Raw genomic sequence first — 12,742 nt, 5'->3', positions numbered from 1 at the left:
CTTCCTCATACCAGCAGCTGCAGCAGCCAGGCAGGCAGGCGGCGAGGCGGGCAGGAACGACGGCTGAGGCAAGTGCATTGCTTAATTAGTGCAAAATAGTAGCTAGTTCGTTGCCTAAGTCTTTTGTTTATTCATGTCAACGCCAGTTTGTTGCCCAAGTCTTTTGTTTTTGATGCTATCGACATATTGACGCCAAGCGCTGCGGCCTAAGAGCACAAATCACAATCCATAGCGAAACCGTTATAACTAATGCAAGTTTGTTGCCTGAGTCTTTTGTATTTATTGATTAAAAATTGCAGCAGGTTTGTTGCCTAAGTCTTTGGTATATGTTGATCAAAATTGTGGCAGGTTTGTTGTTGTTCAAGTCATTTTGGTTCACTAGAAATAGCGGCAAGTTCGTTGCCAAAGTCTTTCGTTATCCTGCTATCAAACGAGGAGCAATTTCGTTGCCTAAGTCTTTTGTTTCATGCTATCAAAATATTGTTGTTAAGTGCTGAAATGCAACGGCCACGCCCCACAAGCCACAGTCCACACACTCCACAGCCGCAAGCACCGTTACGCCGCGGGCCCTGGGCCCTGGGCCTCGCCGCCCGAACAATAATCAAAAGGCGAATTAAAAATAGACATAGAAATTAATTGCAATGGCAGCAAATGGTTGGCCGATGCGGCCAACGGGGCGCGGCTGCGACAGCTAAACGCATCTCTGGCATCTCTTGTGGCATTGGCATGAAGATGCATCTACAGCTGCATCAGATAATAAATTAGAGAGAGAGAGGCGGAGAGGCAAAGGGAGAGCGAGAGGCGCGATAGGTGCTGAGCCTGTGAGACGCGCCCTGCACTGGCCATGCCGTGGCAGGCGCTGCTCTTGAACGTTGGGGCGTTGCTTTTGCTGGAATTGTTGCCGCCTGCCTTTTGTCTAGCTGCAGCGGCAGCTTCTTCTTCTAGCGGCAATTCATTTTCGTTTTGTCAGCAGCAACAACAACAACAACAACAACTGTAACTGCAACAGCAACAGCAACAGAACTTAATTGTTGGCCAGTCGTCAACAGTTGCTGCTTCAAACAAATCAAAAGCAATGCCCAATGGACAGTTGGCAGCAACTGTTGGTGCGGCAACAGCAACAGTTGCTGTTGATGCTGCTGCTGCTGCTCGCATTACTCAATGTCATTGGACGCCGCCAACGCTGCCGCCAAAGCTAAAAGCTGCTGATCGTCAATTAGGTGGGGTACCAAAGCCACAGCCACCGACATTTATCTGCAACAGCCACGCAGCCCTAATTGTGAAGTATGGTTCAAGAGCAGCAGCAGCAGCAGCAGCAGCCGCAGCGGCAATCATTGCTGCCAGCCCAGCCAGCCGGCCAGTCAGTCAGTCAGTTTGAGTGACTAATTGCCAACTGATTGCAGCGCGACGTTCAAGCTTATAAATAGGCATTGCAGCGCCTGCGATTAGATGCTGCCGCTGCCGCTGCCGTTGCTGAAGTGAACTTCAGGCATGCAACTGCTCAAGTCAGCACCTGCCTTTGCCAAGCAAAGGCCGCCTTTCTAGCCCAAAATATAAATGCAGGTTTGGACATTATTGCAAACGATGCCCGAAGCTTTGTCTGTCCCCGACAGGCAACAATTTGGCATTGACATTGCAACTTACCTTCAAGTTGGGCAGCTCAAAATGTGACGTCTGGCAAAGCTGAAAATGGAAAAGCAAAAGCAATATTTTACAATTTGTTAGCTTAACTTTTCGAGTATTTGATTAAAGAGAAATTAGAGAAATTGCCCAAAGTTAGAGAGTGGCAGAGAGAGAGAGGGAGAGAGTGGGAGAGAGGGAGCTGATGTGCTTAAAAATATTGGCAAATATTAACGTATATTTATGGAGACCAGAGACATAAAGGCTTAAACTAAATGCTTAACTGGGCCTGCAACTAAAGCCATAAACCTCACATGAACTTACTTTTAAAGTAGCTCTCAATATGCTCATTAAAAATCGAGTCGGGAGTGCCCGACTTGGAGATACCCTGAACCCAACGACATGCTGTCGTTACAAACATTCTAGCTTGCTTCTAAATGTATGCATGTGTGCATATAAAAACACACATAGACACACACACACTCACAAGCTGCTTCTTCTTTCACTCTGTATGGGAAATGCATTCCTGATTAGCTTCGGTATTTATAATCCGATCATTAAGAAACTTTCAGGTAATAAATATGGCATAAAAAAGTGTGTATATACCAAAGCGCAAAATGTTATTTTTTTTTTCATTTTTGGATTAGGGATTAAGGACTAGGGATTAGGGATAGGCAGCCAAAAAGTAAAACATTCCTGATCCGTTTAGTTTAGTTTAGTTTAGTTTAGTTTAGTTTAGCTTAGTTTAGTTTAGTTTAGTGTATCTGTTTTGAGTTAAGCCGAATAGTCCAAATCTTAAAGTCGATATTTATCGATACGAAGAATCGGTCGAATGATGAGTTAATTTATGTACTCTCTTGTCTCTGTTTCTCCCGTATTTCACGCAGCTAGTTGGGAAACCGTTAGCCTGATGTCTACAAGGCTTACTAATTTTCGTCTTGCTTTGTTAGAAGCTTTCAAGCTTCAAGCATCCCTCAAAGCGCTTGCTGCTGTTTTGGCTGCTGCTTGTTTTGCTTTAAAAACACTTTGTTAAAGTTAATCCCAAATATAAATCTTTAAGCATGTTTACTGCTGCTGCTGCTGCTGCTGCTTCTTCTTCTACAACTTGTACAACTTCTACTTTGGTGCTTTCTTTGGCTGCAGCTAATCGGACACATCTCGGCCGCATCTTTCAACGCTTCGCGTAAACAATGCGCCTTAATTATTAGTTATTCCCGAATCTGATAATAATAACAATCAGCTTTTTTCTTTTTTCTTTTTCTGGGGTGGGGGGGGGGAAATGCACTTTACGGACTAACACGCAGCTGGATAGAGCATTGGGTGGGGGCAGGGGCAGGGGCAGGGGCGGTAGAACCCGTTTATTCTTTCTCTTTCGATTTTGGTTTTTAATTTAAGCTACTTTTCGTTTGGTTGGTATTATTTTTTTTGTTTGTTTTCAGCCGGAGAGGCTGGGGGGAGGGGCCAATGAAGATGAACAGCAGCCGCAGCTTTGAATGCATATTTCAACTTATTTGACGGTCAGCTGTGAGCTGTTGTTGTTGTTGTTGTTGTTGCTGTTGTGGTTGTTGCTGTTCGTCTTTGACCGTTTGCCTTGGCCAACAACAACAGCAACAAGAGCAGCGACGGCGGCATTGTCATCATCATTAAGATCATAATGCCGTTGCTTGGCCGTCGCTTCAATCTGGTTTCCAGCAGCGGCAACAACATGTTCTTTGGCTAGTAAACCGCTAACCAAAACCCCAACCCGGCCCGCTCGCTTTAACTGAAAAGTTGCTGCGTAACGGTATCTACTACTCGTAGCAGACCCCAGCTCGCAGCTCGTCTAATGGGTTATTGATATACGCGCTGACTGGCTGAGAAAAACAGAGGGGGGGAAAAAAAGAAGAAAGAAAAACGAACAAGCGAACGTATTGCGATGCCACGCCCCGACCGACCCCGTGGCAGGTAGGCAGCCAGCCCACCTGGCCTGGCCTGGCCATGGCCATGGCATGGCCTGGCTCGTCTACTCGGGCACTCGGTGAGTCGTCGAGTCATCATTCAATCGAGCGCAGCAGCGAGTGGAAAGTGCAAAAAGAAATTGTTGCGCCGCATGTGGCCGCCAAAGATCGGGACATGGACTAGCGGATATATTTGCATGCCAGCAATAAAAACAACGACAACAGCAACAACATGCTGAGTAATTAAAGTAACAACTACAGCGCAAACAATTAAAAAAAAATAAGAGAGAGAGAAAGAGACAGCCAGAGAGAGACTTGGCGACATGAACATGACGTTTACAGTCCGCAAAAAAGAAAAATAAGACACATTTTCTATATATATATATGTACATGTGTATATGTATCTATATATATAAGAAAATGTGGTCCATAATCAACAATCAGTGACAGCAGCAGCAACAATAACAATAAATGTTTGCTTTCTATTTGATTACTTGACCGAATTTTGCTAAACAAAAGACTTAAGACACAAACTTGGCATTTTCATTAAGCTCTATGCAAATGTGCAACGCCTCGCTGAACTGCTGCTGTGTGAATAACTAAAAGCAGAAAACAAAAAAAAAAAAACGATAACAGTTCGCTGCAGTTGCTCCAATTTCCAGAGAAAATTCTACGAGGCGCTTCAGCTAACAAACTGTGAGGGGGACAGGGGCGGAGAGCATTCGCACACTCCAAAAACATACTTTACACACACACACACACACAAACACAGAGCGCGGCATTTGCATGCTGCCCAAGTCTAATTAAACCTGAGACGCCGCTCATTAAAACTGCGGCCAGGCAGTCCAAGACTGGGCGGTCAGCAGCAAATGGGCACACTCACACGCACACGCACACACACACACACACGCACACCTGCTTTAACACGTTGACTAAGGCTCACCGCCACGTCAAGTGCAATGATATCATTTACCAAGCGTGTTGAAATCAAAAAAAAAAAAAAAAAAAAGAAAAAGAAGAACAACACAGAAAAAACGTAAGAAATGACACTCGAAATGGGAACACTTTCACACATTGCGTGGACAATGGGACGAGTGTAGAAGTGGATCTGTTAATCCATCAAGTCGGCATAAGTACCTGCTCGTACCTGCTCCGGCCGTACTCTTCAGCGGTTTTCTCATATGATAAATGTCTAACATGATGCCGCGCGTCATCATCATTCAATCAAACGCCAACTGTGAGCCGCTAATCAAGTTGGCTTTATTCAAATTTATTGGCCTCTTGCCTCGCTGGTCGAATGTAGAAAAAAAAGAAAAAAGAACAAACAGCGTGAGAGCGCATAAAAGAAATTTTGCTTAAAGCAAGAGTATTACCGAATTTTGTTCATTTCTTGGCAGTGAAAACGTGAATGGAACTGGGCAAAATTGATTGAAAACAAGGCCAGGCCATTGTATTAGCTGCGACATTCTATTTACAGCAAAAACTTTATGGCCAGCTGTAAAATACTATAAATGGAAAGGTATTTTAAATGATTTGTGTGTCGAAGAATTTGAATTAGAAATCATAGAAATCAAATCTGACACAGACTAAAAGAAATGATTGTGCCTTGTAACTGCAGACTTGACGCCAACAGAAGAGCTAGAGACTTGCGCAGCGAGAGCTTATCATCTTTTCCAAACGTTTTCCCATTTTGATAAAATCGATATACATTTAAGACATATCGATATATATATGGACAAGAGACACAGACCGAAGGAAATGCTTGTGCCTTGGAACGACAGACTTTAAGAAAGCAACTAAATTATCCTGATTCAACAGCAAGAGCTTATCAGCTTTTCCATATCGATTTGGAGACATAACTCGAAGATTATAAGAGGTAGTTACAGGCTCTGATATGGTGTAAATAGCTATATATATCTCACTTTTTGGCCAACTCCAGCTATTCCCCTCCAAACTGCAAACAAGTTATTTTTTAAAGCTAGAGCCTTGCGCTTTGGTATACACACAACTTTGTATGACTTTACGGAGATCGATCGAGAATGCATTTCTCATGCAAAGTGTGTGGGTATGTAGAGAAGGAAGCTAGACTTTTTGGCGCCGAGTTCGGATTGTCTTTCAGTCGGTCTGGACTCCCGACTGGAGCACATTTATTTGCTTTGCACTCGAACTGCTTTTAAATATTCGGCGCTGCTCTAATCTCAGCTGGAGCCCAAGCTACTCGCTGCTTAAAATTTTCTTTTGATTTCCAGAAAGAAGAAGAAGAAGTCTTTGCTACTTTGAGACGGCTTTGAATAATTTGTTGGCCTAATTGGGAGCGCTGTTGTTGTTGTTGTTGCTGCTGTTGTTGAAAGTTGAGTCAGCCCAGAGACAGACTGATGCGACAATCAAATTCATAATGGGCAACACGAACAAAGGCAAGCGCAGAATCTTTCAGTTGGCTTATAGGGCGCATACTTCTATGAATAGCGTCGAGCGAGCGGTCAGTGGGGCGTGCTGTAAATATGGGGGGCAACAAAGAAAGAGAAAAAGAGAAATAAACCGTTGACTAGCACAGATTCCGGCTAAATTTCAAGCAGTTTTCCCCTCCCCATTCCAAAGAAAACGAAAATATTTCAGCTGGAACCAGCCAAAACAAAAACAAAAACAAAAAAAAACAAAAAACCGCCAGCTCATCGTGAGCAGCATTTGGAGTAGTCGCGGAATGCTGAATTGGAACAGGCAGCAAGGCAGACAAATAAATAAAATGGCAACGAAGAAGTTGCAACTCAGCGAGTGTTTAAGCGATTTGAGTGAGTACACTCATATACTCATACCCATACTCACAATCAGCACTCGGCACTCGTATCGCTGATCATTCAACAGGCTCTTGAATTTGTCAGCGCTCGCTATGCGAGTGCTCCGACTTTGAAGAGCTGCAGGAACTGGGCGCAAGTGCTTTTGGCAGCTGTTATTCATCCATTTATCCATTTATCCATTTTACCCATTTACCCATTTGTCTAGCTGTCTATTTCTCTATTCGTTTATCTATTCATTTTGGCCCATCTTTCGCGGTGCGAATCAATTGTCGCAACAGGTGCTGAATTCGTTGGCTTAATTTGTCCAGTGCTTCAACAGCTGCTGCTGCTGCTGCTGTGAATGTGGGTCAGCGCCAAGAACAACTCCAACTCCAACTCCAACTCCAGCTCCAGCTCCAGCAACAACAACAACAATTTAACTGTGCCACAGCGCATTCAGTTACAACTGCCGCAGTGAAGCGGCACAAAACCCGAAACGAAATGAGCCGCCGGAGCCACCAAATGGCCGAAATGTGAGACAGGATGAACAAGCAGCATGTTGCCTCTGTTGTTGCTGTTGTTGTTGTTGTTGCTTTTGCTGTTAAGCATTGCATTTTCTTCTTCTTCTTATATATTTTTTGTTGTTGTTGTTGTGTGTGCCAGTTGCTTGTGTGTAGGCTGTAGACAAGTTCTTAACCAGCTAAATGCAAAAAAAAAAAAAAAAAACTTGCAGCTAAGACAAACTTCTAACTGGTGCATAGAATTTTGCATAGCTGCTGGCAGAAGAAGAGAGCTGTTGGCGCAGAAAGATAAATATATATATAAGTATACATATTATATGTAAAGGGAAACTAACAAGCAACCAGAGTCTGCGATATGGCATAGTTCTGAAAGAAACAAATAAGAAAAGCACACAAAGAACTAAATACCCGTGACATGTCTTTATGACATATTTTTTTTAGCTTTATTTTCCAATCGTTCCTGCTAGTCCTAGTCATTTGATAAAATCGTGGGAATTTATAGGGCTTTGAGCTATGTGCATGGCTAATGTTGAAGTTTGTATTTGCACGATATATATTTAAAACGTAAGCCGAATAGTTTTCCATATTAAACCAACTTTTCGCCTGTTGCCTCCCATGGAGCTGTATGATATAGTCAAGCAAGTTCGCATGACTGAACTCATAAATGCCAGGTATGATATTATGGAAACAAACATGTATTGCAAACAAGAACTTAGTCTACGGCGGAACATTGCTGTGATAGATATAGGATATAGTAATCCGATGCAGCGTGCAACAAAATGGACAGACGGACAGATGGACAGATGGACAAGGCTATATCCAGACAGCTATTGAGACTGATGAAGAGTATATATACCTTATGGATTCGAAGATATCGTCTTCTATGCATAGCACATTGTATTTTGAATGTTGTATATAGTATATGTATTGTGTATGGTACTTAATAAATGGCATATACTTGGTATATGAGATATGATAGATATAACACAATGCATTGGTACATAATATATGGCATATAGTATATAATATATGGCATATAGTATTTGAGATATGGTAGATATAACACAATGTATTGGTACATAATATATGGCATATAATATGTAATATATGGCATATAGTATATAATATATGGCATATAGTATGTAATATATGGCATATAGTATATAATATATGCCATATAGTATATAGATCTAAGTACTTTCTCGCATTTGACCTTTGCTGCTTAACTTGAGCATTGCTTGATTTTCTTTATATTTAAAAAAAAAACTCCTTCGATATGCATCTAAAATAACTAGAAACAATGTTTGTTTTATTTTGATCTTAAGTCGAACTCGGATGGCTTTTCTTCCCGCATATCGAGCTTCAAATTAGCGCAGCTTCGCCTCAGCTCGAAAGCAGCTTTAATTCGTTTTCAGTTTTCTCAGGCAGCTTTTATTTGCTTCTATGTGTGTCATTCACATGTTTAAGTGCTTATCTGTGCTTTTTGGTTTTGTTTGGCTTTTTTTTCTAATTTGTTTTTATTCTAATCTAATCAAAATCGATTTCATCAATTTCCGCTACGAAACTTGGCAACTTGATTGCCAGCAAATGAAGTGAAATACATTTAAAAGTGGGCCAAGAAAAGAAAAATAAAAAGCTTTTAGCGCTTAGCGTTTAGCTGAAGTTGTTTGTTGTTGTTGCTGTTGCTATTGGTATTTTCTCATGCATTTTGGTTAGTGTTGCTGGCCTTCTTAGAGCTCTGGCAGATTTGGGTCAGTTTTGTAGAGCCCCGCCAACCGATCTCCCCCTCTTATCGAGCCACCCGCCCGACACGCATCTCGTGCAAATGGCGCCGCCGCTGGACAGCAGAATGAACGACAGTTAACGACAGAGAAACTTCATTCATTTGCTGCACTTACGACTTGGCCAGAGATTTCGCTATGAGCAACAGACCCAGAGACTGAGAGAGAGAGAGAGAGAGAGAGAGAGAGAGGGGGAGGTAGGCAGAGTGGGAATAGGGAAATTTGTGCACTCTTGTGGCTTGGCATGCTGTAATTAAACGTTTTTCCAGCTAATGCAAATGCAATTCGTAGCGAGTTCGTTGCCTAAGTCTTTTGTTTTTGGCCATGCAACGCGTACCGTTCGTTCGCTTAATGTGAATTGTGGCCGTGGCCGCAGTCGCCGTTTTATGGCCTGTTATTCTATTTCTTGGCGCTTTTTACGATTCGATTATAAAACAACAAGTCATTTTTATGCAACCATATTACGTTATTTCCGGGGCGGCAACAGCAACGAAAACAACATGTATGTATAAGAGTAGAAAAAAGAAACAATAAACTTTAATTTCAACAAAGTCGACTCGCACTTTTTGGCTTCTGCTCAAGATGTGCCCGCATGAGTGTGCGGTTGTGTGTGTGTGTGTGTGTGTGTGTGTGGTTGTGTGTGTGTGAAGCTATAAAAACAGATGCCGGCCCAGTGGGTAGGTGCAGCGCGGGGCGTGGCAGCTAGTTAGTTCTTTGGGGGCTGCTGCTCCGCATTTGAGTTCTTTTTGCTGCGTGCGCTTTTTTTTTTTATACATAACTTTTTTTTTTTTTAATGCGTTTCTCATGCTCTCGGCCCGTTGCTTTTTGCTGCTGCTTGTCGCTGTGTCTGTGTCTGTGTCTGTGTTTGTGTCTCTTTCTTTAGCACTAAATGCTTTCCTAATGAATTGGGTGACCAGCAACGACGACGACGTTGGCGACGATGGCGGCCCGGTAATAACGGTTAATTGCGTTAATGACTTTAACAGAAAATATAAAGCGCAAGCATTAAAATAATAAAAAAAAAAAAAAAAAGTAAAGCAAAGTAAAGTAGCCAAAGTAGACAAAAAGAAAGACCATTAAATGTGCCATTCATGTCTGTGTGTGTGTGTGCGTGTGTGTGTGCGAAAGAGACAGTGTGTCCAGTTGTGTGGGTCTCGGTTGCGGGCCTGCATTTTCCAAAGAATTGCAAATGGCGCAAGTTGTGCACAGTTAAAGTCGGCTACGGTGTCAATTATCTTATCCTGCTCGTCCTGCTACACACACACACACACACACACACACACACACACACACACACACACAAGCACACACACACATAGCAGCAATGCGCATGCATATTAATGGCATATCTATTGTCAAGTTCGTTGCCTAAGTCTTTCAGTTGTCAAGTTCGTTTCCTAAGTCTTTCTATTTAGTCCTGTTTTCTGCCCGCATTTGAAGCGCTAAGTAGCCCAGCTTGAACAGAGCTGAAAATTCTGCGTATTTTTATGAAATGAGGCTGCCAAATTGAAGGTTAAAGAGCCTGCTTCAAAGCAAACTGAGTTTCATCCCAACTGCTGCTCATTGGTTTCGGATCTTATTATTTTTCACATTTTTTCAATTTGTTTCTCTTTTATTGTACTTTTTTTCAATTTGAAAATAGAGTACTATGCGCATATATCATATGCCTAATGATCTATAACTGAAGCTATCTTTAGTAAATGCAACTCTTATTATTTTCCATAGACGTTTCCTCCTTTTAGTTTCCCTGTGTTCCATTATATGATAATAGCTTATACCATGTCTGTAAGTATTTTTTAACACTGGACAAGTAAAAGGTTTGATTTTTACTTTTTTCCTTGATTCTTTTTTTTTTTATTTATATTATTATATTATTTTTTTTTAATTTCAATTTTATGTTTTTGTACATTTGTACAATAAAGTCAAATGTAATTGTATTTATTTATTTTTTTATAACCTTTAAACTCGAAGTTTTCTTTGTATTATTTTTGATTTGTAAATATAAAATACTATGAATATATATTTTATATTATATTTCATATGACATTTATATATTTAATATATTTATTTTTTATTTTCTATGAACGTATATAAAGATCATGTTTACGAGGAGATCTTTAATATCATATTAAAGTCTTTTAATATTGATTTTTTAAATGAATATCTTTAATATTATTTCTGATTCGATGCCCAGTTTTCTTTGATTGGGGTTGGAAATAAATACGAGCTTTATAGGATATATTTAGTTTCGATTTCCTATAATATTTTTTAGGTTTTTGCAGCACTCCTTAAAATTAAATTATACCAAAAAAAAATTATAAAAAAAAATTGCAATTTTTGCAGCACTTTTGTGTTTTCAGCTCTCCTCACAAATATTTTGGAATTTTTGCTTACCTTCGTTTTTGTAAATAATGCACAATGAATTTAGTTGAAAGTTTGCTCTTTTGTTGGGTTTAGTTAAAAGAGTTTTGCTCTTAACTTTAGCTGAGCTTCGATTCGCTTTTAATGTGTTGGCTACGAAAATCCTTTCGCGTGTGTTTTTTTTTTGTTTATTTTTTGTAAGATGAACAGAAAAAAATGATTGCACTTTCGCACTATTTGACACTTTGTTGGGCTGTGTGGAGCACAAGCAGGAGTCTTGCACTTGAGCTCGTTCTCGAATCCGAATGCCACCAAATGTTGCAATGCTGCAAAGTTGCACACTGCCAAGTTCACTAGGAGGGCACACACAGAGTTGTTTTCAAAAAAAAAAAAAGAAGTGTTTTATATGTCCACGCTGCTGCTAATGGTGGTGCTGCTGCTGATGCTGCTGCTGCTGCTGCTACTGCTACTGCTGCTGCTGCTGCTGCTGCTGCTGACTCGACGGCGCTGTTGGCACTTCAATTGCATTACGCGCAATGGCTGGTGGGCCAGCGAGTGCGCCACTTTTATGCTTTTCCCAGAGGTCTCCACGGCGAAGAAGAACCAGCCGGGAGAGCGCACAAGAACAGCGGCAGAGAAAGCGACGGCGACGTCGTCATCATTATAAGAAAGCTATGCAGCAGCGGCGACGACGTCGTCTTCGGCAGCACCAGCAGCAGCGGCAGCAATGCAAACGCACGAAGCAGAAGCGAAGAAAAGCGCGAGCCCATTTCTACTTTGCACACACACACACACATGCGCAGACAAAGGCACTCACACAGACACGGTCGAGCGAGCGTTGCGCCTCTTCTGCAGAACAAGAAAGAGCCCAAAACTGAGAACGCAAGAGCGCGCTCTCCAAACTTACAACAACTACTACACACACACACACTCACACACACACACAGACACTCTCCATGGAGAGTTGGTCTGAGCCGCGACCTCAAGCTTAACAGCAGCAACAACTTTAACAGCACTAGCTGCTGGTAGCATTGAACTTGAACAACAGAGCGCCAACAGTGGCTCGCCTGAGCTTGAGCTTGACTTTGACACAAGTCCCCCCCCTTGCCAGCCGCTCTCCCCCGCTTCGACAAGCTGTTACATGTTGAGACAACGGCACCTGTTACAGCGCATCGATTTGCATGGCTACTGTTTGGTGGTTTCAAGAGGCGGGGTGAAGGGCGACTCAGATCGCTTGTAATCTTGTCAGCATCTGTGGAAGCTGTTGTTGATCTACTATTGACCGATAAATATGCTAATGAATTGTGCGCAGTCACTGCGGCAACTCTGGCATGTTGTGTAATCAGCGCGATGCCAGCCCAATGATAAATATGGGCGTGGCAAACGTAATCAACAAATATGCACAATTGCCATGGTATATACGCTATATGGTAGAGGTATTCAGTTTCTAACTGTACACAGATTGAAGTTGAGATTTACAAGAATTCTTGTAAGTTCGAAATTTAAGAAGGGAAAAGTCAAATATTCGAACTACAAGTGAATAGCTAGAGTTGGATCTCTGGGAGTTTTGTACTGGGAATAGTTCAACATCTTTAAAAGCATCCACTTTAGTTTAGTTTAGTTTCTTCTAGCCTTGTTTTCCCTATTGTGATTCTATAGTTTGTTGTAATTCTTAGCTGGATAATTATCCATATATTTCCATCGATCAGTTTTGTGTTTGGTTTTTGATCCCATCTTCGATTTGAGAA

General features: G+C 41.6%; 1 protein-coding gene across 1 annotated transcript in view; it reads right to left on the bottom strand.

Annotated features, from left to right (window-relative positions):
• Nucleotides 1–11,082, bottom strand: part of tyn (trynity) — a 46,719-nt gene extending 35,637 nt beyond the window's left edge. The window contains exons 1-2 of the mRNA XM_064691120.1: nucleotides 11,028–11,082; nucleotides 1,645–1,683 (exon numbers count right to left, since the gene is read on the bottom strand). The gene's annotated coding sequence lies outside the window, so the exon portion shown is untranslated. The remainder of the gene's footprint in view (nucleotides 1–1,644; nucleotides 1,684–11,027) is intronic.
• Between the last annotated feature and the right edge of the window lie 1,660 nt (nucleotides 11,083–12,742).

Source organism: Drosophila montana, unplaced genomic scaffold (assembly GCF_035044405.1).
Source record: "Drosophila montana isolate Dmon_TW-CO22-7 unplaced genomic scaffold, ASM3504440v1 contig_3326_1, whole genome shotgun sequence".
Classification (NCBI taxonomy): domain Eukaryota; kingdom Metazoa; phylum Arthropoda; class Insecta; order Diptera; family Drosophilidae; genus Drosophila; species Drosophila montana.
This window is presented reverse-complemented; position numbering and strand designations above follow the sequence as displayed.